The 15,718-nt window shown below is 47.1% G+C and overlaps 1 protein-coding gene across 1 annotated transcript in view; it reads left to right on the forward strand.

Annotated features, from left to right (window-relative positions):
- The first annotated feature begins 2,424 nt into the window (after nt 1–2,424).
- LOC138287350 (zinc finger protein 84-like) overlaps nt 2,425–15,718 on the forward strand; it is a 239,428-nt gene continuing 226,134 nt past the window's right edge. Inside the window, exon 1 of the mRNA XM_069227715.1 lies at nt 2,425–2,782. The gene's annotated coding sequence lies outside the window, so the exon portion shown is untranslated. The remainder of the gene's footprint in view (nt 2,783–15,718) is intronic.

The following is a 15,718-nucleotide window of genomic DNA, read 5'->3' on the forward strand; positions in this document are numbered from 1 at the left end:
GGTGAAAAAACGGCGCAAAAGCGGCCGTACGTCATTTTTTTTGACCCGCCCACTCCCGGGCGTGATTTTTGCCCAGGAGTATAAATCCGACGCACATGCCTCGGAGTTGATTTTTTAGACGGGAACGCCTACCTTGCATCTCATTAACGCAAAGTAGGTGTCCACGCAAAAAAATGACGCTAACTCCATGGACTTTGGCGCTAGACGCGTCTAACGCCAAAGTATAAATATGAAGTTAGTTTTGCGTCGAAATTGCGTCAAAAAAAACGACGCAATTCCGGCGCAAACGGAGTATAAATATGCCCCTAGGTGTTCGTCAATGAATTGACCCCATTCCGAATTTTGCAGTTTACTTTCCAGCCCTGCTATGTTCCAACTAAGAACCTTGGTAAGATCATTTGGTTTGGTGTATCTAGCTTCATTTGGGGAGTGTTTCCTACTAGGGACAATACAGCGGGGGACCGTACTATTCCCCACTAACATACAGTTGCCTGTATCCATATTATCCTGTGTGGTATTCACTTTGCAAAGTACTGAACCGGACATATTCATATCTGGTAAGGTGTCTGGACAGTGGAGCCCTAGGTCACTGGGGGTGGTTGTCAAAAGTGGAGCCCCCTCCTTGTTAGCTAGATGAGTGGTATTTTCAGAGGTTCCCCGATTATCAGGGTCCATCAGGGACAATGGGATTGCTAAAGTAGAAACATTAAGGACAGGATGGTTAATGTGCTCAGACTCGAAAGTACTAAAATCCACTCCCCACGGACCGTCGCATAGTCAGTCTGTCTCAGGGAGCGGCGCCGAAGAATGTCTGGGACCAAAGTCAGGACTAGACTGTATCTGAATGTCAGGGGAAACTTTGTAGGACAATGATGGTTGCCTATTCATAAATGGCCGTGCGGGCGGATAGAACACTTGTAATCTGCACAGGGAGACTTTGCCTACTGAAGGATATGGTCTATCTGCATTTAACACAAGCTGCCGTACAAGATCAGGGGAGTTGAAATTAATGACAATACAATCCCCTGTGCCCATCTTTTCTAAAGAACCCACCCACCCTACCCTTCTCACCATCAATATCGAGGATGTCATGGAAAATGCAAACCCTGCGTTAGCATGCAACCAATGTATAACCTTGTTTTTAAGCTCAGTAAAAGATTCCGGGGATTTGGATTTAAGTACAGGCACATTGGAAATAACCAGAACATATGGGCATGACTCCGGAGGGAGTTGCAATGCTCTTATTCCGGTTGGACCAATGGTCTGGGTCCTCTTCGGGGAGCCAAAAAGAGCGTGATCACAAGTGGTGTTGGAAATACCAGTATTAAACACTGGGTTAAGCGGGTGGGATATCCTTTCTAGAGGAGGGACTGGAGCCATCGACGGAGCAATAGTTGGAATATTTGGTGCTCTGGCAAAACTGGATATATCTTCATTTATAGGGGGAAGATGGCTCTTACTCATTTGGGCGGGTCGTCTGTTGACCCTAACCTGCTCCTGAGTAGAGTGAGATTGGTGCAAATGGGGTTGAGTATCTATAGTTGCGGAGGGTACTGGCTGTTGGGTCTTAATAAGAACTTCTAGTTTCTCCTCTATTATTTGAAGACGGGTTGCAATTGGAAGAAGCAACTTGGAGATCTCTGCTCTTATAAAAACCCTAATAGACTCATTTGCCTGTTGGTCGTTGGTAGAAAGCGAGGGAGATGGATCTATGTCCTTATTAGGGGGCTGGTTCAGGTGAAGGGGACTCAGAATCCTGGTACGTTTATTTATAATGGCGGGCTCCCTACGTTTCCTTTTGCCCTTGGGATTGGGAACGACAGTAGTTAGGGGCTCTCTCTTGGAAGGGCTCCTAGTCGGCGGGATTGGCAGAGCAGGTGTGGTGGTATCATTTAACGCTTCACCCTGTAACTCCTGAAGGTGTCCGACAGGAGAAAAGGAAGGGGTGGTCGATATAGGCTGAGATCCTGTTTGCAGGGGGGGCTGTACGGCAAGGTCGTCGTAGGCTGCGGTAATGGCTGGAGAAGGTGGAACAGCTAAACGGCGCTGCACCAGCTCTATTTCTTTCTCCAGAGCCCCGACGGCCTTTTGTAGAAAACCATCTAGGGTTTTATTGGATCCAAGATTCTCTTCAACCCCCCCCCACCCCCCACGCCGTCTGCCCATCTTTCTAGCTGGAATCACGGGGCCTTGAAATAAAACCTAAAGCTGTTGGGATGTGAACAGGCCCCTCTTACCGCTGATGGAAACCCCGCACCATGAAATAGCTTGTACGCTCCACAGCCCCTTCTGCAGATGGATGCGCGATCCCCAGCAGCGGGCGCGCAATGGGTCTTAAAGGGGCTGCCCCAAACACCGAGGACCAATAAGCGAGGGGGCTTAGCTCCTGCCCCTCCCTCGCAAACGACCAAAGTTCCTGGATGCACTTCTTTTGACCACTTCCCAAAGTCGCCAGTTACTATGCTACTGGGAACGATGATGGGAAGAAAAAAAATCGGACACTGTAGCAAATCAATCTCAAGTGTCGTATATCACGTTTCTTACGGATATCTACAGCCAGCAGAAACAAATCAAAAGTAGATACCAGCCATATTTGGCCGGACGCTCAGTAGATACATTTCAATATCCGGATTTGTGAGGCATGTCCAGCGTAGACTTGTCGGTGGTGATGTCAAACTGGTGATGTCTACGAGGGCAACTGTATGCGGCCTCCAGTGTGTCATGTCACAAGAACTCAGGTGTACGAAGTGGATGGACCTCGGTTGTAACCCTGACGGCTCAGGTTAGTCGGTAAGGGGGTTGGGTGTACCAGGTGGCTGACTTGTCAAACCTGTTCTGGTAATCAGTAACAAATGCGTGATGTCACAATGTTATTACCGGCTCACAGAGTCAAAAGCTTTTTGAAAATCCAGAGCTAGTACTGCCAGATTGTTACCTCTATCTTGTGCCAGTCATAATGCCCCTCTTAAGGTAATCGGGCTATCCCAGATGTTCCTTCCTGGTTTAGCACATGTCCATTTCCCCTAGCATACTACTCAAAACTTCCAAGAAATCATTGCAAACATTTGACTCTGCAGGAACACTCTTGTGTAGATTAGAGAAAAAACAGTTGCTATTTTAAGAACATTTTTTGCACCTTTTTGACTACTACCATTTTTGTCTTTCAAATCTGTTATGTAATGCTATACTTGCTGAGTTTAAAAAAAAAAAACAACGGGTACATTTTTCATCTTCTTCCAAAACTTTTACCCTTGAGTTGAAAATATATTCTTTGCCCTTTTGTTTTAACCACTCATTGAGTTATTTTTTGGCAATGTTCCTTTCTTCTTCTACATCCATACATCTTTTCTCCCCCAAAAAAGTGACAAGGCTTGATTGAATTTCATCAAATTTCGCCGACCGTTGTTTTGCTTTGTTGATGCTTTGTAACCTAAAAAATGATTTTGCTTTATTTTTAGTTCTTCCCACCAATCAGCCAGTGATAGGAAATCATTTTTCCTTTCTTTGAAATTTTTGTAAATATCACAAAAATTTTTACAAACCTGTTCATCATTCAAAAGGAGCGTATTTTGGGGCCTATTTATAGTCCCATGGCGCCACCTTGCGCCATATTAACGTCATTTATTTTGACGTTAATGAGGCCCAACGAGGCCAAAATCCCTGCGCCGTATTTAAAGGGTAGCGCAATGCATGCATTGTGCCACCCTATAACCCTTTGAGCTACATTATGCCTGCGCCATATGTAATGTTCTACCGTTAGGGGATCCGGTAAAATGGTGCAAGGAAATCTATGCTCAAGAGCAGGCGTTAAAAGGGGCCTTCCATTCTTTAGAATGGGGCCCTATGTACTCTGCAGGAGTAGCGCCAATATTTTGGTGCTACTCCTGCAGAGTACATCAAGAGCATCATTAAAAATGACACTATTGACCCCTACGCTGCGCCATGGTGCGCTGTATTTTAAATATGCTACTGTGGTGCACCACTTTCCATAAATCTGCCCCTTTATAACATGCTTTTACCTGTTTGAAAAGCATTTGGGATGCTGAAGTTTAACTTTACCATTTTGTGATCTGATAACCCACAAACTTTGGTCTTATAAGAAATTACTCTAACATTTCTGGAAGCAAAAATGGAATCTATTCTTGAGCTGATCTTACTATCATCTGCCACCCAGGTAAAACCTGAGTTTCTTCCTGGTGACTGTGCTCCTGCATTTTTTTATTTTAAATCATCTCTAATGTTTCTTAAACATTTGGATCAGTTGTCTAACTTGTAAACATTTTTGTTTCCCTTTCTGCCAGTAGATTTTATGATACAATTAAAATCTCCTGCTAACAATGTAGGTATGGCTCCTGTAATGAAAAGAGGAAGCATCTCAAACAAGTCATAACTTTGTTGTTTGTCATTTGGTGCATAAACATTACGGGGCATATTTATAGTGCCCTAGCGCCACCTTGCGCCATATTAACATCATTATTTTTAACGTTAATGTGGCCAAACGAGGCCGAAATCCCTGCGCCGTATTTACAGAGTGGCGCAATGCCTGGATTGCGCCACTCCGTAACCCTTTTCGCTACATTATGCCTGAGCCAGACATTGGGGCATATTTATACTCCGTTTGCGCCGGAATTGCGTCTTTTTTTTTACGCAATTCCGACGCAAAACTAACTCCATATTTATACTTTGGCGTTAGACGCGTCTAGCGCCAAAGTCCATGGAGTTAGCGTCATTTTTTAGCGTGGACACCTACTTTGCGTTAATTATATGCAAGGTAGGCGTTCCCGTCTAAAAAATCGACTCCGAGGCATGTGCGTCGGATTTATACTCCCGGGCAAAATTCACGCCCGGGAGTGGGGGGGTCAAAAAAAATGACGTACAGCCGCTTTTGCGCCATTTTTTAGCACCTGCAAAAGGCAGGCGTTAAGGGACCTGTGGGCTCTGAAGGAGCCCAGAGGTGCCCTCCCATGCCCCCAGGGACACCCCCTGTTACCCTTGCCCACCCCAGGAGGACACCCAAGGCTGGAGGGACCCATCCCAGGGACATTAAGGTAAGTTCAGGTAAGTCATTTTTTTAATTTTTTTTTGTGGCATAGGGGGGCCTGATTTGTGCCCCCTACATGCCACTATGCCCAATGACCATGCCCAGGGGACAGAAGTCCCCTGGGCATGGCCATTGGGCAAGGGGGCATGACTCCTGTCTTTGCTAAGACAGGAGTCATTTCTATGGGGGTTGGGAGTGAAAAAAAATGGCGCAAATCGGGTTGAGGCGAAAAAATTGCCTCAACCTGACTTGCCCCATTTCTTGACGCCCAAGCCCCATATCCCCCTATGCCGGCGCTGCCTGGTGTACGTTGTTTTTGTTAACGCACACCAGACGGCGCCGGCGGCTAACGCCGGCTAACGTCATTCAATAAATACGGCGCCCGCATGGCGCTTCAGAATGGCGTTAGCCGTCGCTAATTTTTTTGACGCAAAACTGCGTTAGCGCAGTTTTGCGTCAAAAAGTATAAATATGGGCCATAATGTATACAAAGGGTGCATTCCCCGATTTGGGGAGCCAGAAAAAAGGCACAAGGAAATCTATGAGATTTCCTTGCTCCAATTTTTACTGCACTTTTAACGCCTGCTGAAGAGGGATAAATATGGCGCTATGGGGTTAGCACCATTTTTTAGATGGGAACACCTACCTTGCATCTCATTGACGCAAGGTAGGTGCGTGCATACAAAAAATGGTGCAAACTCCAATATTTTGACACTGGACGTGTCTAGCGTCAAAAGTATAAATATGCAGTTAAGTTTGCGCAGAATTTGTTTTTAAAAAATGACACAAATTTGCGTCATTTTGTGACGCAAAAGCAGCGCAAAATTACAAAATTCAATTATGGCCCTGATTTTTACTTTTTGACACAAACCTGCGCTAGCGCAGGTTTGCGTCAAAAAGTTTACCGCCAGCTACTGCCATTCCTAGACACCAGCCGGGCGTCATATTTAAGGAATAACACTAGCCGGCACTAAGGCCTGGTTAGCATCAAAATAAATTACGCTAACCGGACAGGGGAGGTGTATGGAAGACTGGGGGTTGTGCGTCAAAGAATGGCACTAGTCAGGTTAGCGTCAAAAATATTGACTCTAACCTGACTAGCGTCATTTTTTGACACACAACCCCCATTGGCATGACTCCTTTGACTTAGCAAAGACAGGAGTCATGCCCCTCTGCCCAATGGCCAAGCCCAGGGGATTTATGCCCCCTGGGCATGGCCACTGGGCACGGTGCCATGTAGGGGGCCCACGTTAGGCCCCCCTGTGGCACTTAGAAAAAGAAATAGTAATACTTACCTGGACTTACCTTGGATGGGTCCCCCCATCCTTGGGTGTCCTCCAGGGGTGGGCTAGGGTGGCAGGGGGTGTCCCTGGGTGCAGGGAAGGGCACCTGTGGACTGCTTCCATGGTCTCTGACCAATTAAATGAGTCCACAGGTCCCCTAACGCCTGCCCTGACCCAGGTGTTAAATAATGGCACTAAACAGGCTTAGCACCATTATTTAAGGCCCTCTTCCTCCTGTGCGTCATTTTTGAAAAAGCCACATGACGTTAACTCCAATATTTTTAAAAATATAAATATGGTTACCCGAACTGTGATGGCGCCTTCCTGAGCGAAGCGAATGTAGAGAAACCAAGGCAACATGGCGACCTTCTCCTCAGCACCCAAAGCCACAGGCGCGCGGAGTGTCTGAAACTGGAGCCGACACCGCGACCCTGAGCTCCTGTCACCGGACACTCACAGATGAACGAAAACATCTACTTGTTAAGGTGTATTACGTTTATTGATTTACCTTAATCAGTTAAAATAAAGATCACGAGACACTCTGTACAAATCAATGTTTCTTTTATTCAGAACCGCTTCAAAAAATGAGGGCCGGGGCCTGCTGCAGGATTCGTCATTAGGCCCCTCCCACCCCAATAAGCACAAATGACTGCAGCCGGTGTACTGCTGGGGCGTGGCGATGCAAACAGCTATCTGCATACCCAGAAGCCACCGCGGTGATCTCTTCCGGCTCAGGCCCACGGGTGAAAAGAGACATTTATTTATTATTGAAAGGAGTGGCTGTGCTTGTCTATTCGAGGGCAGTCGTAATATTGAACTAAGGGTGGCATTTTGAAGTTGCGCTAATATTAGGGAGTCTCATTTTTATCAGCATGAAACAACGCTAGTTGATTTGTACATCAGTAAATCATCAATTCCGTGTTTCATTTGCACTCTGTGTGGCGATGATAAGCGGGATCAATGTTTAAATTTTTGTAGAGTTTCTGAATGAAGGAAACTCAGGAGTCTGTGAGAGAAAACGAGTTAAGAGCTTTAACACAAATAAATTAATTAATAATATAGGACAGCTAACGATTCTGTTTTCGTTGCTTTGAGTGGTTGACGGATGAGAGAAACTACGCTTTCTTCTCTTCATCAGGAAGAACGGGCACAAGGGGCGGTGCTGTGGGCGCGTGCACGCTGCTAACAGAGATCTGCATACCCAGAAGCCATCGCGGTAAACACTTCGGCTTCATGATCACGGGCGCAACATGCATTTGTTAACTACTGAAAGGAGGAGCTTTAGTTGTGTATTGTAGTGTATTCGAAATATTGAGTTAAATGCGGACTTTTAAAAGTTGCCCTACTAAGAGTGGGTTATATTTGTGTCAGTCTGAGAGTAGCTGGATCTATTATTTATCACATTGTGAAGAATCCGTGGTTCATTCGCACTGCGTGTGGTGATGATAAACGGAAGCACTTTCATAATTTTTGGAGAGTTTTTGAATGAAGTAAACTCGAGAAGTCGTGAATAAAATAAATCATAAATTGAGAGTTACGAAAATGAAAATATAAAGTAGTATAGATAGTAAGACCAGTAAGTGCCCGCTTAGAAGTCATGTTGTTAAAGCAGTGAGTGTCCGCACTCCCTCCCCTCATTCGGAAGGGCATCACCCAGGGGGCGCAGCCTGCTGCAGGAAGATGTAACTAGGACCTTCCTCTGGCACTGCCCTTAGTGTACAGTAAACAATGTATCATTCACTTAAGAATTTTTCAATTCTATTAACCCCTCCGCTGCCAGGCCTTTTCCTCCTCCTGTGCTGAGCCTTTTTTTGGCTATTTGGTGCAGTTCGCGCTTAAGCCCTCATAACTTTTTGTCCGCATAAGCTATCCACGCCAAATTTGCGTCCTTTTTTCCCAACATCCTAGGGATTCTAGAGGTACCCAGACTTTGTGGGTTCCCCTGAAGGAGGCCAAGAAATTAGCCAAAATACAGTGATTTTTTTTTTTTTTAAATGGAAAAAAGGGCTGCAGAAGGCGGCTTGTGGTTTTTTCTCTGAAAATGGCATCAACAAAGGGTTTGCGGTGGCAAGATCACCATCTTCCCTGCTTTCAGGAACAGGCAGACTTGAATTGGAAAACCCAGGGGCATATTTATACTCCGTTTGCGCCGAATTTGCGTCGTTTTTTTCGACGCAAATTCGACGCAAAATTAACTCCATATTTATACTTTGGCGTTAGACGCGTCTAGCGCCAAAGTTCATGGAGTTAGCGTCATTTTTTTGCGTGAACACCTTCCTTGCGTTAATGAGATGCAAGGTAGGCGTTCCCATCTTAAAAAATGACTGCGATGCATACGCGTCGTATTTATACTCCCGGGCAAAAATGACGCCCTGGAGTGGGCGGGTCTAAAAAACCCGCATTTGCGCCGGATTTTAGCGCCTGGGTCAGGGCAGGCGTTAAGGGACCTGTGGGCTCAGAATGAGCCCAGAGGTGCCCTCCCCTGCCCCCAGGGACACCCCCTGCCACCCTTGCCCACCCCAGGAGGACACCCAAGGATGGAGGGACCCACCCCAGGGACATTAAGGTAAGTCCAGGTAAGTTTTTAAAAAAAAACATTTTTGTGGCATAGGGGGGCCTGATTTGTGCCCCCCTCCATGCCACTATGCCCAGTGACCATGCCCAGGGGACAGAAGTCCCCTGGGCATGGCCATTGGGCAAGGGGGCATGACTCCTGTCTTTGCTAAGACAGGAGTCATTTCAATGGGGGATGGGCGTCGTAAAAAAATGGCGCAAATCGGGTTGTGGCGATTTTTTTGCCTCAGCCTGACTTGCACCATTTCTGGACGCCCATACGCCATTTTTCCCCTACGCCGGCGCTGCCTGGTGTACGTCGTTTTTTTTAACGCACACCGGACAGCGCCGGCGGCTAACGTCATTGAATAATTACGACGCCCGCATGGCGCTTCAGAATGGCGTTAGCCGGCGCTAATTTTTTTGGCACAAAACTGCGTTAGCGCAGTTTTGCGTCAAAAAGTATAAATATGGGCCCCAATTTTTCAATACAAATTTGACATTTTACTGGGACATACCCATTTTTACTATTTTTTGTGCATTCAGCCTCCTTCCAGTTAGTGACCAAAATGGGTGAGAAACCAATGCTGGATCCCAGAAAGCTAAAAAGTTCTGAAAAGTAGACAAAACTCTGAATTCATCAAGGGGTCATTTGTGTAGATCCTTCAAGTGTTTCCTACAGAAAATAACAGCTGAAATAAAACAATATTGAAATTGAGGTGAAAAAAACTGCAATTTTTCTATACGTTTTACTCTCTAACTTTTTCCTGCAATGTCAGATTTTTTTAAAGCAATATACCGTTACGTCTGCTGGACTTTTCTGGTTGCAGGGATATACAGGGCTTGAAGGTTCATCAACAACTCTAGGGCCCATATTTATACTTTTTGACGCTAAACTGCGCTAACGCAGTTTAGCGTCAAAAAATTTTGCGCCGTCTAACGCCATTCTGAAGCGCCATGCGGGCGCCGTATTTATGGAATGGCGTTAGCCGGCGCTAGCAGACCGGCGCTGCCTGGTGTGCGTGGAAAAAAACCACATAGACCAGGCAGCGCCGGCGTAGGGGGAAAATGGCGTTAGGGCGTCTTAAAATGGGGCAAGTCAGGTTGAGGCAAAAAAATCGCCTCAACCCGATTTGCGCCATTATTTTCGACACCCAGACGCCATTTAAATGACTCCTGTCTTAGTAAAGACAGGAGTCATGCCCCCTTGCCCAATGGCCATGCCCAGGGGACTTATGTCCCCTGGGCATGGTCATTGGGCATAGTGGCATGTAGGGGGGCACAAATAAGGCCCCCCTATGCCACCCAAAAAAATTTAAAAAATATAAAAAATTATACTTACCTGAACTTACCTGAATGTCCCTGGGGTGGGTCCCTCCATCCTTGGGTGTCCTCCTGGGGTGGGCAGGGGTGGCAGGGGGGGTCCCTGGGGGCAGGGGAGGGCACCTGTGGGCTCATTTTGAGCCCACAGGCCCCTTAACGCCTACCCTGACCCAGGCGTTAAATAGTGGCGCAAATGCGGGGTTTTTTGACCCGCCACCTCCCGGGCGTGACTTTTGCCCGGGAGTATAAATACGACGCATTTGCGTCGCCGTCATTTTTTTAGATGGGAACGCCTTCCTTGCATCTCATTAACGCAAGGAAGGCGTTCACGCAAAAAAATGACGCTATTTGCCCATACTTTGGCGCTAGACGCGTCTAACGCCAAAGTATAAATATGGCGTTAGTTTTGCGCCGAATTTGCGTCGAAAAAAACGACGCTAATTCGGCGCAAACGGAGTATAAATACGGGCCTAGGTACCCAGAGCCAATAAATGAGCTGCACCTTGCAATGGGCTTTCATTGTATACCGAGTATACAGCAATTTATTTGCTGAAATATAAAAAGTGAAAAATAGGTATCAAGAAAACCTTTCTATTTCCAAAATGGCCACAAGATAAGGTGTTGAGAAGCAGTGGTTATTTGCACATCTCTGAATTCCGGGGTGCACATACTAGCATGTGAATTACAGGGCATTTCTCAAATACATGTCTTTTTTACACACTGCCTTACATTTGGAAGGACAAAATGTAGAGAAAGACAAGGGGCAATAACACTTGTTTTGCTATTCTGTGTTCCTCCAAGTCTCCCGATAAAAATGGTACTTCACTTGTGTGGGTAGGCCTAGCGCCCACAAAAGGAAATGGCTCAAAACACAATGTGGACACATCACATTTTTTCACAGAAAACAGAGGTGTTTTTTGCAAAGTGCCTACCTGTGGATTTTGGCCTCTATCTCAGTCGGCACCTGGGGAAACCTAGCAAACCAGCACATTTTTGAAAACTAGACACCTAGGGGAATCTAAGATAGGGTGACTTGTGGAGATCTGACCGGGTTCTGTTACCCAGAATCCTTTGCAAACCTCACAATTTGACCCAAAAAACACCTTTTCCTCTCATTTCGGTGACAGAAAGTTCTGGAATCAGAGAGGAGCCACAAATTTCCTTCACCCACCGTTCCCACAAGTCTCCCGATAAAAATGGTACCTCACTTGTGTGGGTAGGCCTAGCACCCTCGACAGGAAATGGCCCAAAGCACAACGTGGACACATCAAGGGCCGTATTTATACTTTTTGACGCAAAACTGCGCTAACGCAGTTTTGCGTCAAAAAAGTTAGCGCCGGCTAACGCCATTCTGAAGCACCATGCGGGCGCCGTATTTATTGAATGGCGTTAGCCGGCGCTAGCAGACCGGCGCTGCCTGGTGTGCGTGGAAAAAAACCACGTACACCAGACAGCGCCGGCGTAGGGGGAAAATGGCGTATGGGCGTCTTAAAATGGGGCAAGTCAGGTTGCGTCTAAAAAATCGTCGTAACCCGACTTGCGCCATTTTCTTTCGACGCCCATCCCCCATCAACATGACTCCTATCATTGTAAAGATAGGAGTCATGCCCCCTTGCCCAATGGCCATGCCCAGGGGACTTATGTCCCCTGGGCATGGTCATTGGGCATAGTGGCATGTAGGGGGGCACAAATAAGGCCCCCCTATGCCACAAAAAAAAAAAAAAAAAATACTTACCTGAACTTACCTTAATGTCCATGGGATGGGTCCCTCCGTCCTTGGGTGTCCTCCTGGGGTGGGCAAGGGTGGCAGGGGGGGTCCCTGGGGGCAGGGGAGGGCACTCTGGGCTCATTTTGAGCCCACTTGTCCCTTAACGCCATCCCTGACCCAGGCGTTAAAAAGCGGCGCAAATGCGCCGTTTTTGGCCACGCCCACTCCCGGGCGTCTCTTTTGCCCGGGAGTATAAATACCACGTAAAGGCCTGGGAGTCATTTTTTAAGACGGGAACGCCTCCCTTGCATATCATTAACGCAAGGAAGGGGTTCACGCTAAAAAATGACGCACACTCCGGGCACTTTGGCGCCCGAAGCGTCTAACGCCAGAGTATAAATATGGCGTTAGTTGGCGTTAGTTCTGCGTCGAATTTGCGTCGAAAAAAACGACGCAAATTCGGCGCAACCAGAGTATAAATATGGCCCCAAATTTTTTCACAGAAAACAGAGGTGTTTTTTTACAAAGTGCCTACCTGTGGATTTTGGCCTCTAGCTCAGCCGGCACCTGGGGAAACCTAGCAAACCAGTGCATTTTTTAAAACTAGACACCTAGGGGAATCCAAGATGGGGTGACTTGTGGGGCTCTGACCAGGTTCTGTTACCCAGAATCCTTTACAAACCTCAAAATTTGGCCAAAAAAACACATTTTCCTTTCATTTCCGTGACAGAAAGTTCTGGAATCTGAGAGGAGCCACAAATTTCCTCCCACCCAGCGTTCCCCCAAGTCTCCCGATAAAAATGGTACCTGACTTGTGTGGGTAGGCCTAGCGCCCACAAAAGGAAATGGCCCAAAACACAACATGGACACATCACGGCCCATATTTATACTTTTTGACGCACAACTGCGCCAACGCAGTTGTGCGTCAAAAATGTTACCGCCGGCTAACGCCATTCCAAAGCGCCATGCGGGCGCCTTATTTATGGAATGATGTTAGCCGGCGCTGCGGACTGGTGTGCGTTAAAAAAAATGACTCACACCAGGCAGCGCCGGCGTAGGGGAAAATGGAGCTCGGGCGTCAAAAAATGGGGCAAGTCAGGTCTGAGGCAAAATTTTGGCCTCAACCCGATTTGCGCCATTTTTTTTGGCGCCCAACCCCCATTGAAATGACTCCTGTCTTAGCAAAGACAGGAGTCATGCCCCCTTGCCCAATGGCCATGCCCAGGGGACTTATGTCCCCTGGGCATGGTCATTGGGCATAGTGGCATTTAGGGGGGCACAAATCAGGCCCCCCATGCCACAAAAAAAAAAACGGAAAAAAATACTTACCTGAATTTACCTTAACTTCCCTGGGATGGGTCCCTCCATCCTTTGGTGTCCTCCTGGGGTTGCAGGGGGTGTCCCTGGGGGCATGGGAGGGCACCTCTGGGCTCCTTCTGAGCCCACAGGTCCCTTAACGCCTGCCCTGACCCAGGCGTTAAAAAACGGCGCCCATCAGGCTGGGTGCCATTTTTTAAGGCCTGCCCCCTCCTGTGGGTCAAAATGACATCACAGTATAAATAAGGCGCACAGGCCTTAAAGTAATTTTTTGGAAGGGAACGCCTACCTTGCATATGATTAACGCAAGGCTGGTTCCCCCTTCCAAAAAATGACGCACATGGTGGAACTTTGACGCCCGCGGGGTCGGACGTCAAAGTATAAATATGGTGCAGTGTTTGCGCCGATTGTGCGTCAAAAATTTTGAGTATAAATATGCCCCCACATTTTTTCACAGAAAACAGAGGTGTTTTTTGCAAAGTGCCTACCTGTGGATTTTGGCCTCTAGCTCAGCCGGCTCCAGGGGGGGCAGAAATGGCCTAAAATAAATTTGCTCCCCCAAACCCCCGGGGAGCGACCCTTGCCTACGGGGTCGCTCCCGCTGCGTGACATTGGCGCAAAAAAAAAAAAGATCCCCGGTTCCTAGTGGTTTCTGCCCCCCTTGGGGGCAGATTGACCTAAAATCGGCCGATCTGCCCCCGAGGGGGGCAGAAATGGTCTAAATACAATTTGCCCCCCAGGGGAGTGACCCTTGCCTAATGGGTCGCTCCCCATCTCTAAAAAAACAAACAAACAAAAAAAACACCAAAATAAATTTGCCCGGCACCTAGAGGTTTCTGCCCCCCCAGGGACAGATCGGCCTAATAACAATATGCCGATCTAAATGGCCTAAAATAAATTGCCCCCCCCAACCCCACGGGGAGCGACCCTTGCCTACGGGGTCGCTCCCCTTGCGTGACGGCGCAAAAAAAAAGATCCCTGGTGCCTAGTGGTTTCTGCTCCCCTTGGGGGCAGATTGACCTAAAATCGTCCGATCTGCCCCCAAAGCGGGCAGAAATGGCCTAAATACAATGCCCCTCCAGGGGAGGGGGTCGCTCCACATCTGTAAAACAACAACAACAAAAAACAATCCACGGTGCCTAGTGGTTTCTGCCCCCCTTGGGGGCAGATCGGCCTAATTAAAATAGGCTGATCTGCCCCCCAAGGGGGCAGAAATGGGCTAAAATAAATTTGCCCCCCAGGGGAACGACCCTTGCCTAAGGGGTTGCTCCCCTTGCATGAAATTCACGGAAAAAAAAAAACTCCCTGGTGTCTAGTGGTTTCTGTCCCCCTTGGGGGCAGATTGGCGTCATAAAAATAGGCCAATCTGCCTCTAAGGGGGGCAGAAATGGCCTAAATATAATTTGCCACCTCTAAAATAAAAAGCAAAACAAAAACAAAACATAAAAATGTATCCCTGGTGCCTAGAGGTTTCTGCCCCTCATGCCAATTTCATTTGAAAAATAAATCCCTGGTGTCTAGTGGGCGTTTCAAAAGCCGGATTGCTTTACAATCCGGCTTTTGAAACGCAGAGAGAGACTTCAAAGGGAAGGAAATTCCTTTCCTTCCCTTTGAAGCCTCTCTCGGCCCTCCCCAAATGCTTTGCATTTCTCTTCCGATCGCGCTGGAAGCTGAGCTTCCAGCCCGATGGGAGGAGGCCTCTGTGACAATCAGCGTGCGATTGCGTGCTGATGTCACTGGGGGGTGGAGGGGTCAGGACCGGAGGCTCAGATTATGCTTGTTCAAAGCTGATTAACCACCACCAATGCAATATCCACAATAGGTTTAAAGTAAAATAGTTTAAATGTAGATGGGGAAGACCAATCTGATGCCTTTAAAATGTCTTCTAAACGAGTACCCAAAGCAAAAGATTTTGATGCCATAGCACCTCTGGAGGAATGAGCACCGAATTTTGAAATATCAATGCCTGCTTCATTCAATAACCAACGCATCCATCTAGCCAGAGTGGCTGATAAAACAGGGTGATAAGGTTTGACTAATGAAATGAGTAACTGACCCCCCATATCCGAACAAAACTCTTCTGTACTCACCTCATAAGCTCTGAGACACATCACCACACACAATTTGGGATTAGCCACAAAACTAGGATAAAATACCGATTTCAGATTACATTTAGTTCTTCGCGAAATGGAAAAAGTCACTCCCTCGGGAGAAAAAACTCTGCCTGCCAAGTCTAGGGCTCTAACCCTCTCTTACAAAAAATTAAACATAACAACATCGTGAGTTTGGCCGAAAGTTGCTTTCTGGACAGAAATCTATTGTACGGCCATGATTCCAAAAAACGCAGAACAATGTCTACATCCCATAAAGTGGAGTAACGAGGACGAGGAGGATTAGCTAATCTAATACCTCTCAGCAGTTTACAAACAATGGGAAGCTCTCCAATGGGTTTGCCTCCGATAGGTAAATGACCTGCTGATATAGCAGATCGAT

Source organism: Pleurodeles waltl, chromosome 4_1, assembly GCF_031143425.1.
Source record: "Pleurodeles waltl isolate 20211129_DDA chromosome 4_1, aPleWal1.hap1.20221129, whole genome shotgun sequence".
NCBI classification, from domain to species: domain Eukaryota; kingdom Metazoa; phylum Chordata; class Amphibia; order Caudata; family Salamandridae; genus Pleurodeles; species Pleurodeles waltl.